We start from the raw sequence: 20,876 nt of genomic DNA on the forward strand, positions 1-20,876 counted from the left end.
GGGTCCTGGGATTGAGCCCCACATCAGGCTCTCTGCTCTGCAGGGAGCCTGCCTCCCCCTCTATCTCTCTCTGCCTGCCTCTCTGCCTACTTGTGATCTCTGCCTGTCAAATAAACAAATAAGTTTTTTAAAAATAAATAAATAAAAATAAATAAAAAGAAGAGGAAGAAGGCGGCGGCGGTGCCTGGGTGGCTCAGTCATTCAGCATCTGCCTTCGGCTTAGGTCATGATCTGGGAATCCTGGGATCAAGCCCCACATCGGTTTTCCTGCTCAGCAGGGAACCGGCTTCTCCCTCTGCCCCTCACCCTGCTCATGTTCCCACTCTCTCTCTCTCTCTCTCAAATAAATACATAAAATCTTAATAAAAAAAAAAAGAAATGTTGGGATATCTGGGTGGCTCAGGCATTATGCGTCTGCCTTCAGCTCTGGTCATGAACCCAGGGTCCTGGGATCGAGTCCCACATCGGGCTCCCTATTCAGAAGGAAGCCTGCTTCTCCCTCTCCCACTCCCCCTGCTTGTCTTCCCTCTCTCGCTGTCTCTCTCTCTCTCTGTCAAATAAATAAATAAAAATCTTAAAAAAAAAAAAAAAAGAAATGCATGGGATTTAGTTAACAAAATAATCCCAATTAATAAAATAATGACAAATAAAAATAAAATAGGCATCTCATGACCTTAGGAAGCACTAAATATGCATGCCTAGAAAACAGAATGAAAGCACATATGTCAACACCCAGAGAAGAATTACAGGTGGTCTACACTTGTATATATGTTCCACATTTTAATCAGCAAATAGGAGTTATAAAAATATTAGAAAGATATTTGTAAATGACATACCAGATAAGGGGCTAGTATCCAAAATCTATAAAGAACTTATCAAACTCAACACCCAAAGAACAAATAATCCAAACAAGAAATGGGCAGAAGACATGAATAGACATTTCTGCAAAGAAGACATCCAGATGGCCAACAGACACATGAAAATGTGCTCCACATCACTCGGCATCAGGGAAATACAAATCAAAACCACAGTGAGATATCACCTCCACATCACTCGGCATCAGGGAAATACAAATCAAAACCACAGTGAGATATCACCTCATACCAGTCAGAACAGCTAAAATTAATGAGTCAGGAAATGACAGATGTTGGCGAGGATGTGGAGAAAGGGGAACCCTCCTACACTGTTGGTGGGAATGCAAGCTGGTGCAGACACGCTGGAAAACAGCATGGAGGTTCCTCAGAAAGTTGAAAATAGAGCTACCCTATGACCCAACAATAGCACTACTGGGTATTTACCCTAAAGATACAAATGTAGTGATCCGGAGGAGCACGTGCACCCGAATGTTTAAAGCAGCAATGTCCACAATAGCCAAACTATGGAAAGAACCTAGATGTCCATCAAGAGATCAATGGATAGAGAAGATGTGTTTCATATATACGATAGAATACAATGCAGCCATCAAAAGAAATGGAATCTTACCCACCATTTGCAATGACGTGGATGGAACTAGAGGGTATTATGCTGAGTGAAATAAGTCAATCAGAGAAAGACAATTATCATATGATCTCCCTGATACGAGGAATTTGAGAGGCAGAGTGGGGGATTTGGGGGGTAGGAAAGGAAAAAATGAAATAAGATGGGATCAGGAGGGAGACAAACCATAAGAGATTCTCAATCTCAGGAAACAAACTGAGGGTTGCTGGGAGGAGGGGGGTGTGGAGAGGGTGGTTGGGTTATGGACACTGGGGAGTGTATGTGCTATGGTGAGTGCTGTGAAGTGTGTAAGCCTGATGATTCACAGACCTGTATCCCTGGGGCAAATAATACATTATATGTTAATAAAAATAATTAATAAAAAATATTAGAAATAAACTTTTTTTTAAATGGTAAGAACTGGCCTAAAATACCCCTGGCTACAGATGCATCTATTCCGCTGCAGTGGGGGGGGGGGGGGATCTATGCCTGTCTACAATGAAAGCTCCAGCAGGCCTGTGCTCACTGTGTCCGAGGATGAAAAGAGGCTTCTCAGGATCAAGGATTCCTGGGTGCAGAGCTGAAGGCCTCTAAGTCTTCACCAAGCCCCAATTCCAACAGCTGCAAGTACCAAGGACCAGCTCCTTGAAACCATCAGAAACTCATCCTTCACGCTCCCTTGAGAGCAGCAAGCCACTTGGGCTCAGGGTTTTCTCAGGACCAGGAGAAGTGAGGTTTGTGATCAGTTTAATCCGTCAATAAGTACCAACCAAGGGTCTTCCAGGGGCTCCACAGTGCTAGGTACAGCAGGGCCATAAAAGTCATATTCAATCAACAAACAATATCTGAGCTCTGTGTATAACAAGCCTAAGGACGGGGGACCCAGGATGAACCAGACAGATCCCTACCCCAAGACCACAGGCAGAGACCAATATAGGCACATCGTGACTATGTCACCTAAAATCCTGTGGCCATCCTGAAGGGCCTCCCAGAGAAGAGCTGGTTTTGAAGGGCAAATCTGCCAAATGAAGAAGGACAAAGACATTGCAGGAAGCATACAGCAAGTGCAGAGGCAAAGCAGAGTGGAAGAGTATGAAGGGGAAATCGTACAATGTTCCAAGGAGTTCAAATGGATGGGAAGAGAGTGGGTCACAAATGTTACCTGGAACTAGAATTCAAACATCTCTGAAAGCTCTGTGTGTGTGTCTGGAGAAAGATACCAGAGGGTTTTAAAAAAGCGGTGTTACAGATAGGTTTCTGCTTTAGAGGATCCCCCTGGATACGGTATCTCTAAAGGCTGGAAAAGCAGAGGAACAGTGGATTTGGTGCAAATAGCCAAAAGGGCAAGGTATCATGACTTCCCTCCCCCTGCATACGCAGCATTGGTTCCTTCTCTCTTGTGAAACAGTCGGGATAGCTGAGTGGGACTCACCCATCCTCAGTGGGGAGAGGAGGCCTAACTCATTCAAGGGAAATTCTTTGCCTCTTGCCCTAAGGGCTGGCTCAGGGCTGGTCCAAGCACAGCCAAGCTAATTAAATAATTCAAAACATATGTCCATTTGCCAGACTGACTAAGAAAAAAAAGAGGACTCATATTACTAATATCAGAAATGAGCAGGGACATTACTACTGATTTTATAGAAATAAAAAGAAGATTGTAAGAGAGTAAGAACAACTGTAGACCCAAGAAACTAGATAACCTAGACAAATTCCTAGAAACACACAACCTACCAACACTGAATCACACAAAAAATAGAAAATTTTTTTTTCAAGATTTTTTTTTTTTTTTAAGATTCTATTTACTTGACAGAGACCACAGGTAGGCAGAGAGGCAGCCAGAGAGAAAGGGAAGCAGGCTCCCCGCTGAGCAGAGAGCCCAATGGGCTTAACCCACTGAGCCACCCAGGCACCCCTAAGATTTTATTTATTTATTTATTTGACAGAGAGGGATACAGAGAGAGAAGGAACATAAGCAGGGGGAGTGGCAGGCAAAGGGAGAAGCAGGCTTCCCACTTGAACAGGGAGCCCGACGCGGGGCTCAATCCCAGCACCCTGGGATCATGACCTGAGCCGAAGGCAAACCCCTAATGGCCAAGCCACCCAGGTGCCCCCAAAATAGAAAATCTTAATGGGTACTACCTAACTCATTCCAGGAGGCCAGTATGACCCTCTCAAATATCAAAGCCAGACAAACACCTGCAAGAAAATAAAACTACAGAGCAATATCCCTGATGAATACTGATGTAAAATCCTTAAAGTACTAGCAAATCAAATTCAGCAGCATATTAAAGAGATTATACACCATGACACAGTGGGATTTATTCCTGAAAGGACGGTTTAACATACAAAGATCAGTCAATGTAATACACATTAATGGAATGAAAGAGGAAAAAAACATGATCATTTTAATTGACTCTGAAAAAGCATTTGGCAGGGTTCCTGGGTGGCTCAGTGGGTTAAGCATCCCGTGCTTGATCTCAGCTCGGGCCTTGATCCCAAGCCCCGCATTGGGTTCCATACTGCACATGGAGCCTACTTTAAAAATAATAATAATAATAATACAATTAAAATTAAAGAAAAGAAAAAAAAGTTGGCAAAATTCAACATTCCTTCATAAGAAAACCATTCAACACATTTGGAATAGAATAAAACCACCTCGGCACACCTGGGCGGCTCAGTGGGTTAAGCATCTGCTTTAGGCTCGGGTCATGATCTCAGGGTCCTGGGGTGGAGCCCCCATGTCAGGCTCCCTGGTCAGCAGGGTGTCTGCTTCTCCCTCTTCCTCTCTCCCAACTTGTGCTCTTCCTCTCTCAAATAAATAAAATTTTAAAAATAGAAGAAAACCACCTCAATGTACCAAAGACCGTATATGACAGTGAACACAGTGAACATCACACTCAGTGGTGAAATACTGAAAGCTTCTCCTTTAAGATTAGAAACAACACAAGGATGCCCACTTTCTTCACTTCTAGTCAACACAATACCGGAAGTGCTAGCCAGTGCAATTAGGCAAGAAAAAGAAATCCAAACAAGCAAATTGCAAAGGAGGAGTAAAATGATCTCTGTTTACAGATGACATGACCTTGTATGTAGAAAACCCTAAAGATTATGAACACACAAAAAACTGTTATAACCAGTAAAAACAAATTCAGCAAAGTTGCAGGATATAAAACAATACACAAAATTCAGTTGAGTTCCCATACGCAGACAATGAATAATCCAAAACGGGAATTAAGGAAACAATTCCATTTACAATAGCATCAAAGAGAAGAAAATAACCCAGGAATACTTAGCGGGGAAAAAAAAGAGGGGCCTTGTGTGGCACGGGCGGTTGAGCATCTGACTCTTGGTTTTGGCCCAGGTAGGGATCTTGGGGTTATGAGACTGAGCCCTCCATCGGGCTCCACCCTCAGTGGGAAGTCTACTTACTTACCCTCTGACCCTCCTGCTTATGCTTTCTCTCTCTCACTCTCAAATAAATAAATCCTAAAAAAAAAAAAAAAGTGTTGGCACAGATGTATAGAAATGGGAACCCTTGTGCATTTCTAGTGGGAATGTGAAATGGTATAGCCATTGTGGAAGACAGTACAGAGGTTCCTCTCAAAATTAAAAATAGAGGGCACCTGGGTGGCTCAGTGGGTTAAAGCCACCGCCTTCGACTCAGGTCATGATCTCAGGGGCCTGGGATCGAGCCCCACATCGGGCTCTCTGCTCCGCGGGGAGCCTGCCTCCTCCTCTCTCTCTGCCTGCCTCTCTGCCTACTTGTGATCTCCATCTGTCAAATAAATAAATAAAATCTTAAAAAAAAAAAAGAATTAAAAATTAAAAATAGAATTTAAAATATTAAAAATAGAAATCCTTTATGATCTGGCACTTCCACTTCTAGATATATACCCAAAAGTGAAAGGAGGATAGTCAACAGATATCTGTCTACCAGTGTTCACAGCGGCACTATTCACAATAGCTAAAAGGTGGAAACAGCCCAAACGTCCATCAACAGATGAATGGAAAACAAAATATGGTATATACATATCATACACACACACACATAATGGAATGTCATTCAGCCTTGAAAAAGGGAAATTCTTTTTTTTTTTTAAAGATTTTATTTTTATTTATTTGAGAGAGACAGTGAGAGAGCATGAGCGAGGAGAAGGTCAGAGAGAGAAGCAGACTCCCCGTGGAGCTGGGAGCCCGATGCGGGACTCGATCCCGGGACTCCGGGATCATGACCTGAGCCGAAAGCAGTTGTCCAACCAACTGAGCCACCCAGGCGTCCCGAAAAAGGGAAATTCTAATACATGGGTGTACATCAAAGACAACATGCTAAGTGAAATAAGCCAGCCACAAAAGCACACGCATGATCCCTCTCATGTGAGTTTCCCTGAGCTCTCAAATTCACAGAAACAGAGAGCAGAAAGGTGAGTGCCAGGGAATGGGGAGGCGAATGGGAAGTTGGTGTTAATGGTACATAGTTTTGGGGCAGGTGAGTGGCTCAGTTGGCTAAGTATCTGACTCAGCTCAGCTCAGCTCAGGTCGTGAGTTCAAGGCCCGCATTGGGGTCCACGCTGGGCGTGGAGCCTACAAAATAATTAATTAACTAATTAATTAATTAATTTAAAATACCAGTATGAAGACTGTGCTTTCAGGGATCATTTCTATAGTTTGTTACTAGAGAAGTTTCTCTGAATGTGTATAGCACCCAAAAATACCTGTATGCCGTTTCAGTTCAGGAAGATCAAAAAGTTCCAGAGATGGATGGTGGGAACGATTGCCCAACTTTGTGACCATACTAACGCCACTGACCTGTACTCTTAAAAATGATTACAACGGCAAATGTTTTCTTTTTTTTTTTAAGGTTTTATTTATTTATTTATTTGTCAGAGAGACAGAGAGAGTGAGAGAGAGAGTAGATGTTTTCGGGTCTGCAGCCAGATGGTGTCTGTCACAAGCAGACTGCTTTTGTAGCCGGAAAGCAGCCAGACGCTCCTGAACAAATGGGCACAGCTGTGTGCCCACAAACCTCCATCTACAAACACAAGGGGCGGCCAGACTTGGTGCACAGGCTGTTGTTCATCAGCCTCCTATTCCAGATAAAGAAAACTGAGGCACAGAGAGAGTCAGTAACTTGTCCCCAACTATCAAGAGATGAGGCCAGGATTTGAACCAAGTGCTTTGACTAAAGACCTCATAACCTATTCCCTGGGCCCAACTTCCTCCCCAAACAGCTGGGAAGATCTACGATACATCAGACATTTTCCCTGCTGACATCTGAATATCTTTATTATAAGGTTTTGACTTGACCTGTAAGATAGGAAGTCCCCTCCCGCCCTACCCTGGAACCCACAGCAGGTGCAGGGAGAGCAGGGATTTGAACCTGGCCCACATGCACCAGGCTGCTCACACAGTTGTCCTCCCTTAGGAAGGCGGCTCTGCCTGAGCTTGGATACAAACAGCACATTCTCGTAAGAGAGGCACTTGCTCTTTCCCGGCCCTCTTCTCAAGAGGAGTTCCCTCGGGGCATCTGGGTGGCTCAGTGGGTTAAAGCCTCTGCCTTTGGCTCAGGTCATGATCCCAGGGTCCTGGAATTGAGCCCCGCATGGGGCTTTCTGCTCAGCAGGGAGCCTGCTTCCTCCTCTCCCTCTCTCTGCCTGTCTCTCTGCCTACTTGTGATCTCTCTCTGTCAAATAAATTAAAAAAAAAAAAAAACACTTAAAAAAAAGGAGTTCCCTCACCGTCACCAGTCTCCCTCCTCCCCACCCATGAGCTTTGTTTCCCTGGAGACTCAAGCCCATACCCGTGCTCAGAGGGTGCCCGATGGTGGACAGCCAGCAGCTGCTGGCTTCTTCTCTGGCTGAAGACCAAAGGAAACTGGAAACCTGTGTTTGCTCCCCATCGGTTTAGATTAAGCAGCTGTCATGGAACAGCGTAAGGGTCACGGCCTCGTTACATGATCTTGGCGGGTCACATCACCTCTCCCGTCACTCACGCCTTCATTGATTCACTCACCCATGGATTCATCAGGCACCCACCTACCCTGTCCCTATACTATGTTAGCTCCTGGGGCTATGGCAGTGAAAAACAGCCCCTGTGCTCCCGGAGTTCTCATTCAGAAAACCAAACCTCCGCATCTCGGAGATGAGTCCACCCGGCAGGGGGTCTCGGGGAAGGGAGCACCAAGCACCGCTCAGCTGCACAGCTCAGTTCAGAAGGTATCGCCTCCTTTTCCAGCCTGGGGATGCTCACGGCACCAGCTTCTTCAGAGCTGTGCAAATCAATCAACTCACGACTCCTTAAGACCAATGAAGCCAGAATAAAAAATCTCACCTCTCTACCAGATCTGCCTTTCGGGGCCAAACATCAACAACAAGGTGATTTCTGCCCTTGGAAGTAACACACCAAGAAAATGCCGGGTATGCAGCCGTTTGACCTACACAGGCTCACTCAGTCCCCTCAACCTCAACAGGTTGAGTGCCTGCCAGGTCAGGGACCTGGGGTCAGCCTCAGTTTCCCCAGCCATGACATTTCACTGGAATCAAGGTCTTATTCCGTGCCAGGCCCTGTGTCACATGCTTTGCATGGATTATCTGAAAACATGACCCAGCACACAGTAAGTCTATGCTCAGTAAGTGTTACCAACTGTTATTAGCAGTTAGTGATATTTTATTCCCAATTTTACATATGGGGAAACTGAGGCTCAGAGAGATTAAGGTCTCTCTGATTAAGGGGTTTTTTGTTTTCTTTTTTTAATAAAAGCAAAAAGAGAGAGAGGAGGAAGCAGGCTCCCTGCTGAGCAGAGAGCCCGATGTGGGGCTCGATCCCAGGACCCTGAGATCATGACCTGAGCCGAAGGCAGAGGCTTAACCCACTGAGCCACCCAGGCGCCCCTAGATTTTTTTATTGTGTCAACACTGAATGGAATTAAACCCAGTTCTGAGTAAAGAGAAGACAGGGAGGCTGCAGGAGAGGCCCCAACAATCCATACCGGAAAGGGACTGCTGAGTCCACAGAAGCTTTTGTGATGGCACAGCGGGTCCCTTCCCAGCCAGGGAGAACCCGCCATACCTCTCAAGGTTGTGAATGGACGAAATGAGTAGTGGTAGAGCCAGGACCTGAACTGGGACGATCTGGGTGCCAAGTCTGGGCTTTGTTCATCTCCCCAGCTCATCTGCCAGACCTAGTGACCCCATCCCCCTTCTCATGCCTCAAGGAAGAAGCCACAGAAAGCTTGAGTCCCAACCCCTGGGTGGGTAGGGGAAGGCCCCCTCTCTCCCCAGGCTCCAGCCTTCACTGGGCCCCACTGGGCCCCAGCGGTCAGTTCACACATACCAAGGGAGCTTGCTCACTGGGAGATAAGGGAGCTGGGATGTCCCAGCCCAGATAAGAGAAAGCTTGGACCACCCACAGAGTTTAGACATTAACTTTTACAGCCCAGGCCATAGGGCCGAGCAGCAGGATTGGGGGGCACCACCATAGCCCAGTGGTCCCTGCAGGGCAACTGAGGCACGCACAAGCCAGAGACAAGGCATCAGCACTCTGCTCTGTGCCGGGGCACCCTTACCTCCCCAGCCTTCCCTGAAGCCAATAAAGAGCACTGAGTACACCCAAGGTGCTCAATAAATAAATGCTGGCAACATTTCTGGAACTAAAGTTAAATAAGCCAGAGCCGGGAGGTCTGGACACAGTCCCAGTTCTGCTACTGTCCTTCGGTGGGGCTGGCAGAACCCCTTTCCTGCTCTAGTCCTCAGTTTCCACACCTGGAAAATGAAGCTTTGAACAGCTGTAAGTCATTTGCAACACGGGCATTGTAGGGCTCAAAGGGAGGAACTAAAGTCCCTTTACCACGGAATAAGTAGTTTATACCTATAAAAGTCCGTCCATATTAGCAAAGCCTCAAGCTCGCATATGATCAGAAAGTGTTCACTGGGTACATGAATGAATGATTATAAGTGAAACATTTCAGCGGCCTTAAGATGCCCAGAAATCAGGGCAGAACAGCCAAAGGTTGACAAACACAGCAGACACCAGGATTCCGCAAAGCAAGCCAGATGGAAGCTCCCAATTTTGCCCCCTCCCCCACCCCCCCACCCCCCAACCAAGATCGGAGAGCTGATGGCTGCCATAAGTGAGCACCTAATGCATACTGGACCGTGCTAAGCATTCCTTTACTGGGAGCAGTTTTACTCATCCTTCTGCAGTTTGGGAAGCTGAGGTTTGGTGAGGAAAGGGGCTTCCCCAAAGCCGCTCAGCACATAAGGGACAGAATCAGGACATAAAGCCAGTCTGTCTGACTCCAAGACACAAAGGCGGCTGAAGCGTGGAGCCTAGAGCAAGCCCTTTGCCTCTCTGGGCTTCTTTCTTTCTGGGGAAACAGACAGGTAGCACATCATCCAGGCCTCCCAGCCCCTGGGCAGGGGGACACCCCATCAGCGCACAAGGCAAAAGGCTTCTGGTTCCTCAACAGAAGTCTATGGAAAGAAGGCCACGGAACAGCCACCAAACACTAAACAGTCGACACAAAAATGTCTCTAGCTTCTCAGCAGCCTTGTCCCTGTAGGTGGAGTCCCCAAACCTCTGCACCTCTGAGCTCCAAGCCAAACAATGTGGCCATTGAGTGGGGCAGCCCACGCCCACAAGGCCTCCCTGGAATGCGGGGCCTCCTTCCTCCACCCCCAGCTGCGCCTGCCACGTCCACAGAAAGCCCGCGGAAGGAACCATGTGAACCGAGTGACCTCAATGGGCAGGAAGGGCACTCGGAGCACAGGGGGTGACCTTGGGGCCTGGGGTGGGGTGGGGCGGGTAGAGGGGCAGTTCTGCCAAGGCAGAGGGGAGAAGCGATTATCTGACAAGCTTCTGAGCCTGTCTAGTACATTCTAGGGCCCCTTTGCCACAATCCCAGAGGTGGGGCCGTGTCCTAATATGCTGGCCCAAGTCCCTGGGCAGCTCTGGGGTGCTACCGAGGTGACTGGAATCCGAGAGTGCCTCACCCCTTCTGGTGCTGTCCAGCCCAGAGATCAGGAGCATTGGCTTCAGGACCAAAGTCCCCTAAGCCCAAGTCCAAAGGCTGCTACCGGGTGATGACAAGCCTCCATTTCCTTATCTAAAAAATGGGGCAACTCATTCCTACCCTGACACGGACCGGGGAGATTAAATGAGATCGCACGTGTAAGAATAACAAACATAGGCCCGGCACCTAGCCAAAACGTGACAAACGACAGTCATGGTCATCATTTGGATAGTCACTGCCATCCCACTATCCTCACCACCCCACCTTTCAGCAAAGGCCAAGTTCAGGCTTAGAACCAGACTCTGGGGCAGATGCAAACTGAACTTGCAGTCCCTGGGGAGAAAGACATGGGAAGGTGTGTGTCTGCAAACACATTTTCGATCCATCTCACCATCTGTCTGCCCAGCTCTCATTCCCAGCTGTGCCAGGACCCTTGCAGAGACAGAGAGGAAGGAGCCAGGGCCATGAACCTGCCCTCTGGGAAGGTAAAGTCATGGAGTAAACAGGATCACAGGCAATGCCTGCCGGGTAGGTGACACCATTTTCAACCAAATTTGTTAAACATCTGTGGCATTTGAGATGGTCCATAGACATGTGCTGGGGGGGTGCGGGGAGGCACGGGAAGGAGGCAGGCAGGGATCCACAAGCCAGGGCATGAATGTGTGAAGGAATGTCGGCTGCCCCGCTGACTTGGCGAGGTCTCATACCGTCACAGGAGGTTGTGGTTGTGGGAACAGAAGACACAGACAGGAGTGACCATGATGGAGTCTCCCAGACTCTGCAGCAACTAGAAATGTTCGAGTTCCCCTCAGTGACAACATGAGCCTGAAGTCTCCTGACAGAGATGGAATGGGAGGGGCCCCACTAGGAAGACAGGAGAGAGCCCCACGACCCCCCACACACCCAGGACTGGAATGATCTGTTCCCTTCGGGGCCCAGCAGGGCACAAATGCTACCCAGGACTGGGGGGCGGGGGGGAACAGAGGCAGACAGGGGAGCAGGTGCCCATCTCCGGGGGGCTACACTCAGCCAGCTCCCAGATGCCGCGCAGACATACAGCCCCATGGAGCCAGAGCTGCCGACCCTTCCAGTCAAGACAGGTGCCTGGATTCTTAAGTGAAAAATGTCAATTTATAAAGGCTCATGCTATTTCAAAAAATTGGAAAAGCCTCCTCAAAACAGCCTGCGGGCCTGATTTACACACTTATCTGCCCATCCAGACCTTAAACGACACCTCTGACCTGTTAGCTAAGTGCCTAGCACGGGGCTTCTACTCTCCGCCAGCTGGGACACGCTGGGTTTCTAACTCTGAACAAAGCACTGTGAGGTCAGTGCCATCACCCTGTGTCCAAATGAGGAAACTAAGGCTCTGAAGCATGAGAAGACCTGTCCTGGGTCACACAGCAGGACAGGGGGCTGTCAGATTCCAACCCAGGTCTGGGTGACCCCCAAACCCATGCCTGATGGACTAAAGGGATGTGACGGGTACAGGAGGGCTGAGGAAGGGATGACAGCCAGCTGACAGGGTCAGATAGTCAACAAAACCCATGGTGACATGCTTGGGGAACGTGATGGGCAAATCCCTAGACCAGAGTCACCCTGGCTCCTCTGAATGTCACACACACCCACGCAGGCCATGCCACCAGCAGGATTCCAGGCAGCCCCAGGTCACTGCTGCCTGTCCAACTACAGGACTGCACCTGTGCCCAGCCAGGGGATGCCAGCAGTGCCAGGAGGACCAGCGAGGCCTGAGGTAGAAGCTGGGTGGACCCCGTGGCCACAGGACCCTTCTCCACCATGCACTGACAAGCAATATTCTGCCAGACAGTGGGCTCCCCAGGTAGATGGTAGGAGGTCACACATAGCATTCTTTGGACTGTTCCTAGGGGTGCCCAGGGCTGGCAACCAGGGAGGAAACAAGGTTTTAGGGCCCGGATGATCTGGTTTGGAACCTGGCTGTGAATCAAGACAAGTCACTCTCTCTCTCTGACCCTCGGTCTTCACTTCTGTAAAATGGAGGGGACCCCGTCTCTAAACCATAGATTTGTGACAATTCAGCTGAGAGCATCATGAAAGAACCCAGCTTTTGTGGACTTGTCCTTCTCATCACCCCTCCCCCACTTCTTGATTCCCACTCTCACCCAAGAAGCTGCAGGCCTCCTGAAATGAGCCAACTTTGGTGGAAATATCTCGAGATCAACCCTTCCAAGTCCCTCGAGTTGTGGACGAGGAAGCAGGGGCAAAGACAGGGGATGGTGCTCGGTTACAGTCACACAGCAACTGGGTCTCAGATCCAGGAAGATCTCAGTATCCTGACATCAGCCCCGCGCTCCTGCCACACTTTCTAGATGTACACAGAGCTGCTAGCCACTTTCTACCATCACCTTCTCTTCATAGCTCTGGATTCTTTAAGGCCAGATATGTAATCTCTGTAAGTGACCAACAGTTGCCCTCCTAGCCCAAGGCGACAAGCCACAGAAACCCTGGCCAGTGAAATGTGGTCATAGGGTCATGTGGACAAGTGGGGACAGGGGGCCCCTCCCATCCACACCCTGCTCTGTGACCCTGGGACCTGCACTTCCTCTTTGCAGAATGTTTACTTTCAGACAAGAAGCCACACTCTGAAAAGCCCCCAGTCACTCTTGTGGGGTCACACAAACACACGTCGGTACACACGTGGACTTCAGGAAGTTCACAGAGTCCCTGCAAGCCTATTTTTGACTCCCCAGGCCAGGAGTCCTGGCTTCAGAGCCCACCAGGCCTGAGTAGCTAACTTGTGGGGCAAAGGAAGCTGCATATATGAAAAAAACATGCTCTCACACACTTTTCTACAAACACGATCCTCTTGGTTATCCTTACTTTCCTCTGTTTTGAGAGAGATGTGAGAGAAGAAATGTTTCCTCTCAGTTCTACTTGAAGTTAAACACTGGCACACCGCAATGACAAACAGACCTCAGCATCGGGAATGCATCAGGGAGCGGTGAGGTCTGAGGCTCATCAGAGATCACATCCCTATCTGTGGGGCCCCTGACACTTGCTGCCGTGCAGCCTAGACAGCCACAGCTGTAAAACGTTCAAGGCCAGAATCTGACAAAATGCAAGCAATAAATTTCTAAAAAGGTCTCACATGCCAAACAGAAAGTATCTTGAGGCCCAGTCTGGTCTGAGGTCATCCGTCTGCAACTTACTCCAAGGGCTGACATGCAGGTGAGGGGCCGTGGCTCCCAGCCTATCTGGCACGGTCGATACTATCCCACCCCCCAAGAGCAAAAGACTGAATGGTAAAGACCTATAGTTTTCAATGGGGGTGAGTCTGCAAACCTCCCCCCCGCAACCCTGGGGATATGTGGCAACATCTGGAGATGTTTTTGGTTGTCAGACTAAGCAGGGAGGTGGGAGGTTCTATTGGCATCTAGTTGGAAAGAAACAGGGATGTTGCTAAACATTCTAATGTCCAGGGCAGCGCCCCCCCACCACACACAGAATGATCCAAAACCTGCTACAGACCAGAGTCCAGGGAGCTACTCTGGGGGCCACCTTGGGAGTGGGGAAGTCTGTACTAACATGAATAGGTCCACTTGACAAGTTCCTCTTAGCAAGGCTGAAGCCTGGCAGTGCCCAGGCTGAAGGCTTTGGCAGGCAAAGGGATCGCGTTAGAATTTAATGAATTGGTTTATTTCTGCTTATGGCAAGTGGGTCCTAGTTTTCCATTTAGGGCAGGGAGATGACAGTTTCTTTTTAAATAAGTTTATTTAATTTCTAGAAAGTGAGTCACTTGAAGCAAAGAAAAGGTTAACTATTGCAGAGGAAGTGGAATGAATGAGGGGTGGAAGAAGCGACCCAGCAAGGCTATCATATAAATACCGTAGAGATTCAGCACTGAGCACAGTTAGCTCAGACTCAGGGAAAACCCAGGGAGACTCCTTGATGGTGCAGACCTTCCACACCAGGAGTCACTGCTCTGATCGGTACTCAGCAAGGGGGCTGCTGGGCGAATTAAGTTACTGCAAAACTTTCTGACCAGATGAAACCAGGGGGCACAGGGACTTCTGAACATGACCTGTGCCAGGTCTCCAGGATGGCCAGGCCTGCTGTGTGCACAGGAAGGCCTTTCCTCGCTCTGCTGGTGTTGTCACCCACCCTCTTGTTACCCTTCTTACTGGGGGGACATGATCACAGCGAAGCCTCAGGAAGGTTCGCCACATAAAAGGCAGAGAAGCCAGAAGGGAGGGAGATGCAGGAAAGTGGTGGTAGAAGGAGCTGGAAGGCATTGAGGGAATGGGAATAAAGGGCTGGGAGTGGAGGGGAGAGAGGGACAATGGCATTAACTAAGCACCCACTTTGTGCCACACCTGTGCTGCTGCCCACACCTGACCTGCATGCCTCACTTAATCCTTATCACACGATATGTTGTGTCACCATCATCTCCACTTGTGCTAAAGAGACAGAGCCCCAAAGGTTAGCTAAGAACCATACTGGCACCGAGAGGACTGGAGCCCCTTCCCTCACTGCAGGGCAGGAAGAGAACACACACTTGGGACAGGCACGGAGGAGTGAAGGGACTCAGACACCAACCAGACTGATGGCTGAAGAAGGCACTGCCCTGCTTGAAGCCTCTAGGGGTTTCCGGACACCTACATTAAGATCACAACCCCCACCTTCCCGACTCCTGTCTCCCACCACCCTCACCCAGGCACACTGCCTCTCACTGTCTTTGAACACAGTTCACACGCTCTCACTTGCTGTCACCTTGGTTCTCCCTCCACTGGCTCCTTCTCAAATGCCACCTCCTCAGAGAGGCCTCCCAGACCACACACAGAAGGTGGCTTGCCCTGTCCCCAGGCCTCAACTCCTGCTGGCTCGAGTTTGATTTTCCTCCGGTATGAAGCCCAAACACCTCCTTGGCTGGTCAGACCCAGCCTGCCTGCCTCAATTTCCGTATCCAGAGAGCCTGGGACAGGGCTTGGCCCAAAGAAGGAATCCAGCAGAGACTTGGTTATATGAATAAATGGAGAATACGGTATCTGCCAGGACTGCAGGCTTAATTCCCCCAAGATTACCCAGGCTTCTAGAGGCCAGAGCCAGATGTTCTGGGGGTGAACAGGTAACAGATTAAGACAGCAGGGTCTGTGTCCTGTCAGAAAGGCTGAGCCGTGGGACGCCGGGGCAGTGTAGTCCGCTGAGTGTCTGACTTCCAGTTTCGGCTCAGGTCATGATCTCAGGGTCGTGAGATTGAGCCCCCGGCTCAGAGCAGGGTCTGCTTGGGATTCTCTCTCCTCTCTCCCTCTGCCCCTCCCACTCCTGCACATGCTCTCCCCCTTACTCTCTAGAATCAATCAATCAATCTTAGAAAGAAAGAAAGAAAAAAAGAGAAAGAGCCTGAGCAAGACCTGCAGTCAGGAAAGGATCAGAAGGGGCTTCACAGTCATCACCATGTGAAAAGCAGGATTCCAACCACCCTCACCTCCCCTGATTCCACACAAGGAAAAGCTTTAAAGGATTCAAGATTCCTTCCCTCTCCCCTACCAGCTACCACTCACTAAGAGAACTGCTTCTTTCAAAAACATGGCCAGGGGCGCCTGGTTGGCTCAGTGGGTTAAGCCTCTGCCTTCGGCTCAGGTCATGATCTCAGGGTCCTGGGATCGAGCCCCGCATCAGGCTCTCTACTCAGCGGGGAGCCTGCTTCCCCTCCCTCTCTCTGCCTGCCTCTCTGCCTACTTGTGATCTCTGTCTGTCAAATAAATAAAGTCTTAAAAAAAAAAAAAAAATCCATGGCCAAAGCTGGCCCCAGGACGTGCTCTGTGGCGTTTCAATCTCCCCAGGACAGGATGGGCCCCAGACAGCCACAGCAATCTAAAGGGGGACCAGCACGGGCGTCCATTCCTTCCTTTGCACTGGACCAGCCCTAGGCGAGAATGAAAGCAGGGCCCAGTCTCCCAGAGGCGACACCAAGACTGGTAACTGCTGAAATGTGGGTGGTAGAAGGAGAGAGAACAAATGGAACAGAGAGTAAAGGAAAGGAAGGTAAATTCCACCTAGAGGTATGGGGAAGTGAAAAGGCCACAGAAGCCATGATGCTCTTGCTGACCCCACATGACATCGGAAGGGCGGACCAGGGTGAGGGTACAGGATGAGCCAATAGCTGGAGGCACTGCCTCCAATAGCTTAGAAGAACTGGAGAAGAGAACTGGGAAAGCATCCTCGGGTGGCAGACTACAGCCTGTATCCTGGGTGTGGAATCTATCCTGGTGAGCCAGGGAAGGGCTTTTTACAAGGCAGTGTAACATGAGTAAGCTCCCTCATCCGTAGTCTTTTCTGCATGTCTGGCCTTGTGACGAATTTGCTGTGTGACCTTGAGTAAATCCCAGACCCTCTCTGGTCTGCAGATGCCTCATCTTCAAATGAGTGGATGGCTGTGTGGTGCCCAACTGCAGCTTTCCGTGGTTTAGTCAACACTCCTGGGGTCTGGCTCAGTAGTGTGCTAGAGCTAGCCTTCACTGGCTTAGGAAACTGATGGTGACATTTCCAGGAATTTTTGTATTGTTAAACACAACCATGATTAAAAATTAAGTTACATAACTTTGTAATTTTTGGAATGGTGTTAAAAACAAAGATGACAAACACTCTAAACTCATCCTTTTCCTCATCATTTTACCACGTTCTACTATTACCTATACTCTGGATATTATTTACCTCTACTGCAAACCTCTTTCCAGCTGTCAGTGACACGAAGTTTGTAGCCTGAAATTAACCAAAGTGGGAATGTTTACACCATGGAAATTGGCAGACACTCTATACCAGGGCTGTTCTCCTCCAGGAGGTGACTGTTAAATATTTCCCATCATCCCACTCGCTCCCACTCCCGGATCGCCTCTTGAAAAACGGACCCAACCCTTGCAAGACTTTCCCAGAGACCAAAATCTGGCTCAGGGCTGAGGGTGGGGACAGGAGGGATGTTGATGGGGAGGGGTCATTTTAAATGACCCCTCACTCATTTTGGGGCCCTGAGTCTACATCCAGAGCTGCACTGTGGACACTGTCCAATCCAGCACCCACTAACCACACTTGGAATGTGCCTGGTGTAAAACTAAATGTACGACTTCATTCACTTTTAATTAATTTAAATTTTAAAACTGACAATTCCGTTACTAGGAAACATTTAAAAATGTTGAGACAACTTTGCATCTACTTTGTCAACTGTAAATTTTATGACATCTAAATATAGATTCCTGGTGAAAATTTAGCTGCTGAATTGAGATGTGCTCTCAGTATAGAACACACACTGGAGTTGAAGGCTTAAAATGAAAAAGGTAGTAAAATATCTCATTAATAATTTTTATATTGCTAACATGTCAAAATAATATTTTGGATATACTAGGTTTAAAAAATTGTATTATTTAAACTAACTTCATCTGTTTCTTTATTTAAAATACACCAATAGAAAATTTTACATTACCTATGTGGCTTACGTTACATGTCTACTAGACAGTGTTGGTCTAGAGTATTCTGGATTGTTTCTCCCCCACTTGCACCATTTGATATTCAAACGCAGAAGTAGGCTTAAGAAACCACGGCAGGATTTTGCTAAGATTACAAATCCTGGAAGAAAACGAGCTCATCTTGTCAGATTGTAGGTGAGGTGGTTTGGTGAATGTCCACTGACCCAGTCAGGGGGAAGGTCTCTCCCTGGATGCCATGGCTGGGGACAGGGTTCAGGGCAGCTGGGTAAGAGCTGGTTTCTCATGCCTGAGCCCAAGCCCTGAGAGCAGACCCAGGTCCAGGACAGGTTTTGTCAAAGACACCACCATGACAAAGATGGCTCCTGGCGCCACACAGGAGGCCTGGCTCCAAGACCCATCACACAGAAGGAAACACCAAGAAGTCAGTACCAGGGGTACCTGGGTGGCTCAGTGGGTTAAAGCCTCTGCTTTCGGTTCAGGTCATGATCTCAGGGTCCTGGGATCGAGCCCCGCATCAGGCTCTCTGCTCAGCAGGGAGCCTGCTTCCTCCTCTTTCTCTGCCTGCCTCTCTGCCTACTTGTGATCTCTGTCTGTCAAATAAATAAATAAAATCTTCAAAAAAAAAAAAAAAAAAAAAAAAAAAGAAGAAGTCAGTACCGCTTCCAACCCTGTATCTCAGAACAAGACTTCTTCCTCCCCTACTTTTGTGCATGCTGTCTCTCTCTTCAAACTGCTCTCCCTTCTCCTGGCCCTCTGGAGAACTCCCACGCATCCTTCCAGATACAGCTCAAGTGTCCCTTTTGCAGCTTTTGCTGACCCAGTAATGTTCCCATCTCACATCCTTTTCTTACTGCTTTCTGGTTGACCTCAAAGCTTTTACTCTTGTCCCCTCAAACCTGATTTCTTTCTAAAACACAAAATATATCTTCCCTCTGGAAAACTACCACAGAGTCCCCCTTACATGAAACAGTTCTCAAAGCTTAACAAGCACTTGAGTTGCCTAAAAGGCTCCTTAAGGGGTGCCTAGGTGGCTCAGTGGGTTAAGCCTCTGCCTTCAGCTCAGGTCATGATCTCAGGGTCCTGGGATCGAGCCCCGCAATGGGCTTGCTGCTCAGAGGGGAGGCTGCTTCCTCCTCTCTCTCTGCCTGATGCTCTGCCTACCTGTGATCGATCTCTGTCAAATAAATTAATAAAATCTTTAAAAAAAATAAAAGTCTCCTTAAAACAGACTGCTGGGCCCCACCCAGAGTTTCTGATTCAGCAAGTCTATCTGGGTTGGGACCTGATACTTAGCATTTCTCACAAGGTCCCAGGGGTCACTGCTGCTGCTGGTCTGAGGGCGCTACTTTGAGAACCACTGATCTAAAAAGTTAAGTGCTGGGAATGCCCAGTTGGCTCAGTCAGTTAAGCTTTTGCCTTTGGCTTAGGTCATGATCCCAGAGTCCTGGGATTGAGCCCAGCAAAGGCTCCCAGCTCAGCAGGGGAGTCTGTTTCTCCCTCTCCCTCTTCCCCTGTTCATGCACTTGCTCTCTTTCTCAAATAAATTAAAACTTTATTTAAAAATAAACAAATAAAATACAATAAATGTTAAGTTCAGATTCTTCACATTGGCATTGGAAGCCCTGCACACAACACGGGCTCTAATTACTTACAGCCCTCGTCTTTCCACATGCTGCCCTTGATCCTAGACCACCCATTCTCCAAAAGCCACAAATTTCACGCCTCTGCACCACTGCCCATGCTAACCCTTCTACAGGAAACCCTTTCCCCATCCTCCACCTCATTCCAGCAACTTCTGCCTTGATTTCAAAACGTCTAAAACGCAAATCTTCAAAAATGAGGACATGGCACCTTTAAGGGCTACAAAATAACAAATGCAGGCAGTAAGGGGCAGCTACAGAAGACGGCGATGAGAAATGGTTCCAGCCACAGCAGTGGCCCTGGGTAAGAAAGCACCAGCCTAAAGGCAACTTTGGGTCAGAACATTCTCATGTATCTATTTAAACAACCTCATGACAGTCACAGCCCAGTTACAAACTGTCCTTCTTTTCTACCTGATTTCCAACCCTGTCACTTTCTAGCTGCGTGGCCTTGGGTGGGAACTTACTTAACCTCTTTGTTTCTTATTTTCATCTGTAAAATGGGGAAAAAGCAACTACCTCATAGAATGAAAAGCAAATGACATAATCGCAGTAAAACTCACAGCTGTAAAAGGCCTCGCTCACAGTAAGCCCTCAGTAAATGTTAGCGTGCTTAGTATTATCCTTGGATCTGGGGAAGTCAAGAACTTGATACCGGGCCACAATCAATACTGGGGACAGACATATAAAAGATGGTTTTCGTAATGAGTCCACGATCAGCAGTTCAAGAAAGATTATATGGATGGACAGGAGGATGGATGGACAGATAAGCAGATAATGTTGGCTGGGTTTGGTAGGTGGACAGGTAGATGGGAAAATGCCTGGTAAATATGAAAAGTGGCCCTGTGACGCTAGTTCAGCAACGGACACTACAGATGCTTAAAAATATTCCTAAAGAGGTTCACAGACAAGCATACAAAAATTCAAAGAGGTCCATCACAACTTTGTTTCTAACAGGAAAAAAAAGGAAGCAGCGTACATACCTAACAACGGAGAAAGGCACAGTCAGAAGATGGAATTCTACCAAATAATCAAATATGAATATGCAGGTGTTTCCCAAACTCACATGAAAAGTGGTTCTCAACAGACCTTAAGTAAATGGAGTGTCTGGCTGGCTCAGTTGGTAGAGCACACAACTCTTGATCTCAGGGTGGAAAGTTCAAGCCCCATGTTGGGTGTAGAGATTACTTTAAAAAAATAAATAAATAAATAAGGGATGCCTGGGTGGCTCAGCCGATTAAGCAGCTGCCTGCAGCTCAGGTCATGATCCCAGCGTCCTTGGTTTGAGTCCCA

At 48.2% G+C, this 20,876-nt stretch overlaps 1 protein-coding gene and 1 pseudogene across 1 annotated transcript in view; one reads left to right on the forward strand and one right to left on the reverse strand.

Moving 5' to 3' along the window:
- The window catches only part of STK10 (serine/threonine kinase 10), a 116,621-nt gene that overhangs the window by 70,002 nt on the left and 25,743 nt on the right, over window positions 1–20,876 (reverse strand). The window lies entirely within an intron of this gene.
- On the forward strand, window positions 6,110–6,195 carry LOC116864445 (annotated as a pseudogene).

The sequence above is a fragment of the Lontra canadensis genome, unplaced genomic scaffold (genome assembly GCF_010015895.1).
Source record: "Lontra canadensis isolate GAN:19392208 unplaced genomic scaffold, GSC_riverotter_1.0 scaffold5, whole genome shotgun sequence".
Lineage (NCBI taxonomy): Eukaryota > Metazoa > Chordata > Mammalia > Carnivora > Mustelidae > Lontra > Lontra canadensis.